This window comes from Labeo rohita, unplaced genomic scaffold (genome assembly GCF_022985175.1).
Source record: "Labeo rohita strain BAU-BD-2019 unplaced genomic scaffold, IGBB_LRoh.1.0 scaffold_1833, whole genome shotgun sequence".
In the NCBI taxonomy this organism is placed as follows: Eukaryota; Metazoa; Chordata; class Actinopteri; order Cypriniformes; family Cyprinidae; genus Labeo; species Labeo rohita.
Window position 1 is genome coordinate 498 of NW_026128037.1, and position 13173 is coordinate 13670.

The window sequence follows — 13173 nt, forward strand, 5'->3', positions numbered from 1 at the left end:
GTAATGTAAGGCTGTGATGTCATGAAAATGAATGTAAATGATCGCATTTTGGATGCTTTACTGTGACTGGTATAGCTTACAACTTTTTTTCCGTTCTGTCTGAGCAGAGTGAAGGGGAGAGACGTGTGTCCAAAGAATTAATTTGTGCTCTGTGTTTCTGCAGGTATGCTGTATCTTTACTGTATGTTGAGAAATGTTCAAAATGTGTTTAAAATCAACTTTATATGAGTTTGATATAAAAAAATGAGGTCTGTCTGCAAAAGTGACATCACATTGTATATTTTGATACATTTTATTTGCACTTTTCTTTGATACATTTGTTTTTATATTTGATACATTGTCATTGGAATGGTTGGTTATTTTTGTAAAAAAAAAAAATTATCTTATTGCTCACTGTATGAGTAAGCAGTGACAAATTTATATTATTATAGGACACCTAAACACAATATAAAACCTGATATGCCATATAACAATGATTTGTATTTTCCTGGCTACTTTATTCTGTCATTTATTTTTGTATTTTATTTATATTGTCTTATGTTTTGTAATTATTACTATGAGTACAGCGCCATCTTGAGAATCAAATTTGCCGCTGACGGGGTCAGATGTATTCTCTCTCGCTCCGCTAACGAGAGCCTGAGTGAAGGGGAGAGACGTGTGTCCAAAGAATTAATTTGTGCTCTGTGTTTCTGCAGAATAAAGAAAACCTGAGACCTCCATCGTCAACATCGTCTTTATTGAATAAAACCACAACCAGAGTAAAACTGCTACACTAGCGCCGAAGATTTATACATTTTTTGGTACATGGAAGCAGTGAAGCGTTCCATTTTCCCAGGGAGGGAGGGGCTGGCCGATGAGAGAGTGGTCCGCCTGTTCAGATGCAGGTGGTGGGCCACTGACTGCTCGATCGTGGGCAGGTTAGAAAGCCCGAGCCCCTCCATCTCACTCACATCAAGAGATGAGTAGCCCTTGACGGGCACGCGATGGGAAAAAGGTTTATCCCATGAGCGCTTCATCTCTGCTATGCACGCCGGCAAAGCAGGGAGCAGCTGTTTCGCCGGGGGAAGGCGGGAAGGGAGTCTCTTGCCGTCATAGATATCCCGTTTAACTCCTGGATCCCCGGGAGTTACCGGCCAAGGGATGTCAAGCTTAGCTGCTGCACGCTTACAGACCTCAACTAAGTCGCAATCCCCCACCGTCGACTCCATATCGCCACTTAGCGCGCTCACTGGCCTGGATGCTTGGGCTGCAGACAGGATAGCATCATCCTCCTCATCATCCGGTTCCTCTCGAAGAAGGCGAGCTAACATCTCCTCGTCTTCCTCTTCATCACCTTCGACCTCGTCGCCCTCCGCCAGCAGCTGCTGGTCGAAAAGCGGTGTAAACTCCGGGGACTCCGAATCCATAATATCCCCCCAGGAAGGAGTATCCCGCAGGGGAGAGGGACGAGCCCCTTTCGTTGAAGAAGGAACAGCGGAGAGTACCGGATCATCTTTGGAAGATGCAGCCACCCGAAGCCGCCGTTCTAGAACCCTGGCTGGCATTACACGACAGTGCAAGCAGCTTTCTGTATCCGCCAGAGCAGCCTGGGCATGCTTGACACCCATGCATGCGATGCACATCGGGTGCGAATCCCGGCCCGAGATCATGAAGCCACATGCTGCCGGGCATGAGCGTGACGGGGCCTCCTTCCCTTTCTCCGCCGCAACCTTGGACACCGACATGGTAAGTCAGAAAATCCAGTATTTAGCTCGCCTTGACTCATTAGCTAGGACAATGCTAATAATTAGCAAAGGAGCTCAGTAACGAGCAGAGAACCCACGACAGATTTTTCTTTTTGTAGATGCGCTGAGTAACGAGCAGAGAATCCACAACAGATTCTTTCCGTTCGACTGCACTGCGTTTGGCAACGTCAACCTTGACGGTACGTTTATAAACTGAAAACAGCGCAGCCTAGGTGCTGAAGGAAAGTCTTTCCTGAAGCCTACGACGGGAACACGCATTGTCCCATCCTTGTCGATGTTATGGAAGAAGTCCCACAGGCGAAGTTTGGACTGTCTACCTGAATGACTTTCATGGGGTCGATGCGTTTGCGAGGCTTTTTGGCGATAAAGCCTCCGACGCCTCCATACTGCACCTCTAGACTGGGATCTTCCTGACAGATCAGCTCCAACAGCTGCACAAAGTTCTCATTCACCAGCACGTTCTACAACACAAATGAAACAAAACACATTTTACGCCCATTCGGCAAGCTGGAGCTAAACTCTGCAGGACATCGGCCCTCCAGGACTAAGTTTAGAAACTCCAATTCAAGTTCGATTTATGTTGGAAAATATAGAAGCCTGTATTAAACCACTTAGATCAGGGGTTCTCAGTTCTGGCCCTCAAGGTCCACTTTCTTGCAGAGTTTAGCTCCAACCCTAATCAAACACACCTGAACAAGCTAATCGTCTTCAGGATTACTGGAAAGTTACTGGCAGGAGAGTTTGAGCTTAAGGGCCAGAGTTGAGAACCGCTGACTTTTACGATCATATGAATATGATCTTTTATCATTTTATACCAGTCTTATGCACTGTGTGGTGTTCTTTCCTTTTAATTTAGTTCCTTTATGTGTTTTTCTGTATGCCTTCAAGATATGATTTGACTAATCTTCAAGTATTGTATGATCAGGGATACGTACAATACTTTGACATGTTTGTTTCCACTTATTTCTCTATATTTAAATGTACTGTATGTTGTTATACTGCAGCTTCCAAAAGATCAAAATATGTATATTTTTACATTTGATAATTAAGTTCTGTGATTATTGTAGGTACAAAATAAATAGTGTCATGCATTTCGCAGTTTTTAAGCTAAATTATATATGACTTTATTAAATAATGGCCACAGTGTACTAATTCTTTCCTTTGTTTTGATTCACTTAATACGAGGAAACAAATTAGTACAATGTGGCCATAATTTATTCCTTTTTAGCTTGTGAAAATGATTTTTGCCGTCTCTGTGTCTGTATTTAGTCTGAGTCTCAGGTGCAGCACATTTATTTAAAGAACTACAATGGATCTTACTCTAAATGTTTTAATAACGTATGTTACTACTTTTAGTCATAAAATGAAAGTATATAAGTGGGTCTGAAGGCATTGCGACAATAAATGTTTAAATCAGGGGTCACCACACTCGGTCCTGGAGGGCCGGTGTCCTACAGAGTTTAGCTCCAACCTTAATCAAACACACCTGAACCAGCTAATCAAAGTCTTAGGCTGCATGCACGCAGTGTTGGGGAGTAACTAGTTACATGTAACGGAATAACGTAATTTAATTACAAAATAAATGTAATTGTAATTAGTTACAGTTACTGAGAAAAAATGTGTAATTAAATTACAGTTACTTTTGAAAAATGCCAGTGACTACAAAGGGGATTACATCTGAATTTTTTCACACACCCACCCCCACCCCCACTTACAGATTTAATTGACTTCTTTCATAAATTGCATTGACTGCTCTAAAATGAGACACCAATGATTAAATTATTACACGGTTCTGTGGAATGCTTGATTCTGATTGGTCAGTCTTGACATTCCAAGGTATGTTATTTCCCAATAACAACTGGTAGGAGCTAATAACTCAGACTCATTTGGGCCAACTTAAGTCAGTGCTATATGCTTGATTAATTTTTCTTGGCGGAAGCTTTGTGTTTGCTTAGCTAATAAAATATTAAAGCTTGATTCAATATTGTGTGGACAGTTTCTTAATTCTGTCATCCTGGTATCGTGAACTTGCTCTGTTGGTTCATACAAACGCAGCTGCTGCCATTTTTTGTGTGTGTGTGTACACTGTAATGGATTGTAAGATAACTAAGAAACTAGTACTACTTCCTTAATTATTTATGTGGTGAAATGTTGTGTAATGAAAACTGGCATGACTTCACTGTACCCCGAAAATGTCTAGTTTGAACTTGCCATTTGCTAGCAACTGATTTCTTCATGGAAGCTTTGCGTTCAAATATTCAATTCAAATATTAACACTCAGATCAGTGTTTCATGTCTAATTATTTTGACACAAAGCATCTAACTAATCTATCAAGCAGTTGTGTAATAAGTGGGATAATGTTGTTGATAATGTAGCCAGTTGTTATCGCAAAGTAAAGATGTATGTTATCCCTTACTTATTATAATCTTAATTCAAGTGATGAAGGATTTTGAAAGTCTGACAGTGATCAGTGTTGAGTGCTACTGTAAAGGTTAACTCTGCCTGGTTTAAATGTTTCAAAATCATTAACAGTTGAAAATATTAGAAATTTAGAAAAGTAATCAAAAAGTAATTAAAAGTAATGTTACATTCCTTTTCTAAAGTAATTGAAAATTTACACTACTTACTACATTTTAAATCAAGTAACTTGTAATCTGTAACCTATTACATTTCCAAAGTAACCTTCCCAACACTGCATGCACGCCATCTCGTAATTCCGAGATGAAAACACGTGACATTCTACTCTATCTGAATCATGAGTTTCTATGGCAACACTGTCAACGCCAAAGCCCTCACATGCTCCTGAACTTGTAATTACAACACGGAATATTCTGAGAGTTACGACTTGGACCAGTTACAGATGTACCACGTGACCACCGCCAAGCTCGTTTTGGCGCTACTTAGGCACTACCTCTGAGTCAGACAACATGGAAAGCTATGAGTAAAATGTCACGTGTTGTCATCTCGGAATTACGGTAATTACGACATGACGTGAAGGCAGCATTAATAGGTATACTTGAAACTTCCAGGCAGGTGTGCTGAGGCAAGTTAGAGCTAAACTCTGCAGGACACCAGCCCTCCAGGATCAAGTTTGGTGACCCCTGGTTTAAATAATAAAGTTATAAATAATAGCTCTGTTGATTATAAAACGGTATATTTGTATTCTGTGTTATGTGCCACCCAAGATTCCCTCTTTGGAAAAACTAGGAGCCTGACACTCGTGCACTCACGCATATGTTGATCTCCTCGATGGCAGTCTTGGGTGTGTTCTTGACCACACTGATCAAAGTAAGAGCTCCCTCCACTGTCAGTGAGTTATACGCCATCTGTAAGAAAACAATATCACACGTGGTACTTTCAAAATCTTTGTAAAATAAGTGGGATTCTGCCCTAAAATTACTAAAATTTGCCATTTAGTCTGAGATGACCCGGTAACATCACCATAGAGGTCATTGAGCAAATAAGTTATTGTATGTGATCATATTGCATTGTATTTGTGCAGTGTTTAAAAATTAGATTTTAATCCGATGTAGTATTATAGTATTATAGGGTCTAAAGAGCCGTGTGACGCACCTGCAGCACTCTGAGTGTGTCGTTGGCCTCCAGTCCCTTACACAGCAGACTCGCTCCCTCATCGGTGATGCGGTTGTTGTTGAGGTCCAGGTACACCAGCGTGTTGTTGAACTTGAGCGCTTCACCCAAAGCCAAAGCACCCTCGTTTCCAAAACCATTAAATGAGAGGTCTAAGTGTTTCAAAGTCGTGTTGACCTGACGACAGGGAAAGACATCTTGACTGGTTTGCGTGATTTGCACAGAGTGGCACTGCAAAGTATGTGAGCTGTGTGTTTGTGTGTCGGTACCTTCAGTCCAGCACAGAAAGCTACAGCTCCCTTCATTCGCAGATGATTCCAGCTCAGGTCAAGAACTTCTAAACCGTCATTATTTGCTGCATGAAGAATATGTTTAATTGTTGCGTTTACTTTCTTTGTGTAGTGAAGTTTAATTCTCACCTATCATCTGACCCAGATGTTCACTGCCTCTGCCGCAGAACTGATTGTGACTCAAATCCAGCTCCTTCACTCTGTAGTTGCTCTGAAAAGAAACAGATGAGATGTTTCAGTTCTCAGGAACTAGAGCTGAGATGTAGTGAATGTTTTTTTTCCTTCACGCAATTTCTTGCAATTCAGTTTCTGTATTTATGCATCACTTCTAAAAGGTGCAGTGTGTAATTTCTGCAGCACCAGAATTACAATTAGGGATGGGCGTATCGATAAAAAATAAAAATTGATAAATGTGACATTTTTCTCACAATTCTGACCTTTTTCTTGCAGCTGTAAGATATAAATGCTGAATTGCACAAAAAAAAAATCTGAATTGTGAGATAAGTCAGATACCTAATTGGTTTAAACAAACTTCCATAGAATAGAATATAATAGAATAGAATAGTAAGACAAAACATTTTCAGATAGTCCACGTACGTGCCATTTTTTGGACCAAAATAAAAAGAAATAACTTTAATTAGTTTTGTTTTATTTGACGTACAAAGACATCACCTGCACAAACTTTTTAAGTTTAACTTATTGAGAATCACCTAGTGGATGTTTTTGTCATTTCACCCATTTAAATGAATGAGTAACTATAGTTTACCTAAACATGAACATTCTTGTCTTTATTCACTCTGCCTCATCTTGTTCCAAATCCAAATACTTTCTTATTTTGGTGAAACACAAAAGAAGATATTTTGAGAAATGTCTCCGCTTTTAGTCTAAACAGTGGAAGTCAATGGGCACCAAAAAGGTTTGTTTACCATTTGTGTATTGCCGAAGAAATGCAGTCATTTCGATGGGGAAAGAGATGAGTTTGGTGAACGATCCCATTAACCACATTTATGTTGCATAAACAGACTGTGGTGCTTGACCTTAACGCAAACGCCTGTGCTAACCATTTAGCATCATCTTCAACAAATTTATTCCCTGTGAACACAAACACTGCAGTTTTAATGATTTAATGGAAATGTTTTCCAGGAGCATCTTAGCGACGCACTCGGCTCCTGCAGACTGAAGGTGATTGTCAGAGAGATCCTGGAAGACACCAGAACTTAATGTTTTGCTTCCCTCTAGTGGACAAATTTATCACAACAGGTAGGTGAAAATAGTAAGAGAAACTTACAAGATTCTGGATGGTGAAATTGGCCCTCAGCATCTCTGTGAGATGTCTGGCCCCTTCGGCTGACAGGAAGTTGTCTGCCAGCTCCAGTGTTGTGGTGTGCATGTCTGTCTACACACACAGAGCGACTGAAATCAGCATCAGATCATCAGCTTTAGATCTTCAGAAGCGGTCAGTCTTACCACGAGGGCGATGGCCAGCGCTTTCGCTCCCAGAGGACCGAGTCCATGATGGTTGAGGTTAATGGTGGCAGAGCCCAGGTTTCTGAGGAAGTATCTGGCAGGAACGACACCCACCAGCTTACAGGCCTGCAGATACAGTTCTTCAGTGGACAGATCCTTCCTGATGAGCTTCACCTGTGACACTGGAGAAAAACACCAGAGCAATCTCTTCATTTCAGCATAATATAACACTGCTGAAGGAGTAATGCATACAGAGCGGGGCCAAAACAGACACACACTCACATTCCTGCACAACCACTGAAACTGCAGCAAAACTATATATAGTATAGTTAGTTTGGTAGGGTTTACAGGAATTGCCATGGTAGTGCATGAGCTTCTTTTTCAGAGATTCTCTCTGCCTTGAATAATTACCAAAAACTCATAAAAACAATTAAATTAATCTGACATGTTTAGATCACAACATGCTTTATTAATCAAACATTTGTTTGTTTGTTTATGCATCTGGCATGAAGAATCCAGGCAATGCAAGAACAGATCAAATGTATAGCTAAAATGCAATTGAATGCAGAAGAAAAAGAAGCAAAAATGTTTTGATCTGAGCATGAGATTTACTGTATTACATCTGAATAATTTTGAGATTGATTTTGTCTTCTGATAACTCTTTTCTGAGGTAGGAGGCCACCTCTTTAATTTTGTCCCATAACAACTGATCAGTGGCTAACAACTTACTTAGCATTTGTTTCCATGTATTTCTTCTAGTAATCATCACTAAATACTGTGCTGCAGTTTTAGCTGTTTGTAAGGAGGCATTTTATCCATCTTACCTTACATGATAACCACAGCAGTTCTGATGACTGATTTTTAACTCAAAACAACAATCGCATTCATTTATTAAAAATATTTAACACATACTGTAAATAGAATAAATGCAACTTAATAAATCATTTCATTTTAACATTAACATACACACATTTAATTAGCACACATTTAAATATATTTTAATTTTATTATGCACAAAAATAATATTTACAGTCATGAAGACAACATAGTCAGAGGATTACTATACATGAAGTTCTATTATTAGCTTCTATTAGATTCTATTATAGCTTATTTTTAAAACATAGAAGGCTGTCATTCCTCAAATATAGGTCAATATATTTCTTGGGAATAAAAAAGGAAACTTGGTCTGGTTTCCAATTCCACAATTTATGAATGATTAAAAAAAAAGGATATTCTCGTTGGGGGACCAGAAAACAATTATATACAATGATAATTTGACTTGAATTTGTAATACCTCTTGTTCTTGAGGCACTGAAATAATAAAACATTTAAAAAACATATACAATTAAAATATTAAAACACACATATATATATATATATATATATATACACACACACACACACACACACACATATATATATATGTCATCAGAACAAGAGGTATTACCTATTCATGTCAAATTAACATTAGCTGCCAGACAAAAAAGAAAAGAGAAAAAGAAAATTACGTAAAATCCAGTGCTTTCAGAGCATTATTGTACATGTTTTCAGTGCTTTTTTGTTTATTCCAAGAGATTTACATATAATTTCAAGACATTAAAAAGGGAAAAAACTGGTCCACATTAAGCCCACTTTTTCTTATGTATTTGGTATTTTCCTAATAAAATAAGCAAATGTAAAATATGTTGTTCTTTACAATTCAATTTTTCATGTTCTGTATAAATAAGCACATCAGACATACACATTTCTATTATACATTCCATTTCTGTTAATATAGAATTTCACATCCTTCCAAAAAAACTTGAGTAAATACAATGAAAACATAGATGCAACATAGTTTTTTTCTTGACCACAAAAATCACAGGTATATGAAATTTTAGGCTTAAATCTGTCCAAAACATGCTTAGCAGGATAAATTGTATTAAGTATTTTGTAAGACACTTCCTTAATTTTTTATTGATAAAAAACTTTTTTAGCAATTTCCATGCTTTAACCCAAGAGATATTACCAAATAAAGAAGACCAAAAAAATCTTGCTGCAGGTAAAGACACAGAACACAGAGCATTCCTTATCATCTTATTACTACACTGTTGTTTTAAAACATCCTTCAGTGAACACAAGGATGAACTATGCTGACTCCTTCTGAAATGCAGTTTTTTGAAAGTATCATCACAATTTGGAATTGCGTCAAGAACAAATTCTCTTGGTTTAAGAGATTCAGTCAGTCAGGAGACCTGAAAGCACATGAGAGGATCCACACTGGACAGAGACCGTACACGTGTGATCAGTGCGGGAAGAGTTTCACACGAAAAGGACACCTTACACAGCATATGAGAGTCCATACTGAAGAGAAGCCGTTCACTTGTGATCAATGCGGTAAGGGTTTCACACAATTGGCAAACCTTAAGGAACACATGAACATCCACAAGGGAGAGAAGCTGAATGCATGTGATCAATGAGGCAAAACGTTTTTGTGGGCATCATACCTGAAGCCGCACATGAAAGTTCACACAAAGGGGAAGTCACATTCATGTTCTTTGTGTGGAATGAGTTTTTCATTTCTACAAAATTTGAAAGTACATCAAAAAATACATGCTGGTGTGAGAGAGTACATGTGCTTTGAGTGTGAGAAGACCTTTACTTCACCGAGCTATTTAAAATGGCAGCAGAGAATTCAGCGATCTTTTCGCTGAACTTGAGAAAGTGCGTGGTTAATACGCCAATGTAGTGTGTTACAGGCGGCAACTGTTAAATTGTTTATTTTTTTTGGAGCGCTCCGGTTAAAGATTTTGTTTTTTGTTGCATTGTAAATATTGGGATTTCACTATTGTGTCTTTATTCTTCCGAGCCCAGTAGTCCAACGGGCGAAATGTGCATATGTTGAAGTCTACTATAACGTGCATATGTTGAAGTCTACTATAAATCAGAATCAGAATCAGAACAGCTTTTATTGCCAAGTATGCGTACGCATACAAGGAATTTGTTTTGGTGTCACAGGCTTCCAGTGCACAGACACGACAACAACAACACAGAGAAAATAATGTGCACGTGGTGCAGCTACTTGACATTAATCTCCCCATACTCACTAGCTGTTGCCTATCTGTCAGAAAGCTGGTGATCCACTGAGAGATAGAGCTAGGAACAGAGAGCTGGTTTAGTTTGGTCTGGAGGAATGTAGGAATGATGTTGTTGATGGCCGAACTGAAGTCCACAAACAGGATCCTCACATAAGTCCCTGGTCTGTTCAGGTTTTGCAGGATGAAGTGCAGTCCCATGTTTACTGCATCATCCACGGACCTGTTTGCTCGGTAAGCAAACTGCAGGGGGTCCAGTAAGGGTCCAGTGATGTCCTTCAGGTAAAAAAAAAAAAAAGCCAAAACCAGTTTTTCTAATGACTTCATGATGACAGACGTTAGCGCCACAGGTCTATAGTCATTAAGTCCAGTAATTTTGGGTTTCTTTGGGACAGGGATGATGGTGGAGCGTTTGAAGCATGATGGAACTTCACACAACTCCAGAGACCTGTTGAAGATCTCTGAAAAGATGGGTGCCAGCTGATCAGCACAGGTTTTCAGACAGGCTGGTGTCACACTGTCTGGGCCTGGTGCTTTTCTTCTTTTGTTCTTTCTGAAGACCTGGCGCACATCTTCTTCACTAATCTGAAGTGCGGGGGGGGGGTTGTTGGAGGTGTTAGTGGTTGTGTAAGGAGAGGTCAGAATGCGTGTGGGGGGGTTTCAAATCTACAGTAAAACTCATTCAGGTCTTCAGCAAGTTGTTGATTCACCTCAGTGCTGGGGGATGGCGTCTTGTAGTTTGTGATGGCTTTCAGACTTCAGACCTTTCCACACTGAGGCTGGGTCGTTTGAAGCAAACTGATCTTCTAACCTTTTTGCATAGGTCCTTTTAGCCGCTCTAATCTCCTTGTTCAGTGTATTCCTGGCCTGATTGTATAAGACTCTATCCCCTTTTCTGTAGGCATCCTCTTTGGCCTGACGAAGATGTCTGAGTTTTGCTGTAAACCATGGCTTATCATTGATAAATGTTAAGTAAGTCCTGGTAGGAATGCATATATCTTCACAAAAACTGATATAGGATGTTACAGTCTCTGTGCGCTTATCCAGATCGGTGGCAGCAGCTTCAAAAACACTCCAATCAGTCCATTTGAAACAGGCTTGTAAAACCTGCTCTGTTTCATTGGTCCATCTCTTTACAGTCTTCACTACAGGATTAGCAGATTTAAGTTTTTGCCTGTAGGTCGGTATAAGATGAACCAGGCGGTGATCAGAGAGTCCCAAAGCTGCCCGTGGGACAGAGTGATATGCATCCTTAATTACTGTGTAACAGTGATCCAGTATATTACTGTCTCTGGTGGGACATGTAACATGTTGACTGTATTTTGGCAGTTCAAGTAAGAGATTAGCTTTATTAAAGTCCCCGAGAATGATTAAAACAGAGTCCGGGTGCCACGAATCTGGCCGGTGTCCCGCTGTCCGCCCACCACCAGATGTCACTCTCACCCCATCATTACACTCTGACTCTTGTACCACTCCCCGGACTACATCTCCCGCCATGCATCACGCTGATTGCGTCTATTCATGTGACCAATCAGCAGCTCTATAAAAACCCCGGACTTTCCCCATGCAAACCACGGAGTATTGTGAGTTGTTATTGTGTTCTTTTGTTTAGCGTTTCCTAGTTCCCGTGTTCCTAGTTCCCAGTGTTTATTCCCCTCGCCTGGCTCCCCGTTCTCGACTGTACCGCCGCCTGCCTTTTCGGACTATCGCTCTTGTTTTTTGGTTAATTCTCCTAGCCCAGCCCCTTACGGATTACGTTTGCCACGGATCGACCCTCGCCTGTTTCACGGACTTCTATTGTGCATCGCCTACGTTAAACCTGTCTGCTATTGTTGTTTGACCCTGCCTGTACGACCATGTCTTTGTCTCGTCCCAATAAAAGCTCGCAAGTGAATCCGCTCGCCTCTCGCCTCTCTCTCCCCGTAACAGATTCAAAGGCTGCATATGTCATCGGGGCAGTCCCATTTTTTAAAAAAATTATCTGTATGTGAAAGTAAGCATCTTTTACATCCACTGATAAAAAACAGTCCTCTGGGCATATTCACACAAGGATATGCTTCAAAGTTAACATCGTGGATAGGTGTTTCGTTAAGGCACGGTTGATGTATCTGAGATCAAGGACAGGCCTGAACACACACAGTCTTTCTTGGGTACAATGAAGTAGCTGCCGTAAATGAACTATTTCCACCAAGGTCAAAATGGCTGAAAAACTAAATTCGAATTTTGTACTTAAATATTATCAAAATTTGAATTATATTCATTTTTAAAAGTCATAATTTCAGTTAGGGGAAAAAAAGCTTTTGGCTTCTCTCCTGATGCCACAAGAGGGCGCATCGAGCAAAATATTACTAATCCACGGTTCTTCAAGGCAATAAAATAACACTACTATCTTTGAAAAAGTGCATAATGTTTAACCATATATAATTAATTAAGATGCTTAAACAATTAGAAACAAAACAGCATCATGTATACACAGTTTAATACAAAGCACGGGAAACAAATCACAAAGAGTAATGTTACTTTTTTCATTTAAAAACATGACATGCAGTGCAATGGGGAGAGACCCGTCCCGCCATAAAGTTTTGAGACATGTTTTTTCAAAGTTGCATTAATTTAAAATGTAAAAAACATCTGACTCTCTTGTGCAAGACGTGAGTGCAAGGGTGATAGATGTCCCGCTAGAAAATGCACAAAATATGTGTTTGGTTTCAGGTTTTGCAACGTTTTGCATTCGAATGTGGATTTTTATTTTATATTCGATGAATATTCGAAATTCATTTTTTTTTTCTTTCATCAGCAACAGCTTCCTCCTCCAAACCACTGGCTGCAGATGTGGGGCGCTGATCCACACGTGTAAAGTGCACCGGCAGTTTGAACTGCCTTGAGGAGAGTGAAGCACATGGAACCTGAAACAGGGCAAGCCTCATGCTGTCAAGTCCAGTGTTGGGGAAAGTTACTTTTAGAAGTATTGCGTTACTCCCTAATAAAGTAACTAATTAGATTAC

The 13173-nt window shown here is 39.8% G+C and overlaps 1 pseudogene; it reads right to left on the minus strand.

The window, feature by feature from the left end:
- Positions 1-1799: 1799 nt before the first annotated feature.
- On the minus strand, positions 1800-11665 carry LOC127158987 (leucine-rich repeat-containing protein 74A-like; annotated as a pseudogene).
- Between the last annotated feature and the right edge of the window lie 1508 nt (positions 11666-13173).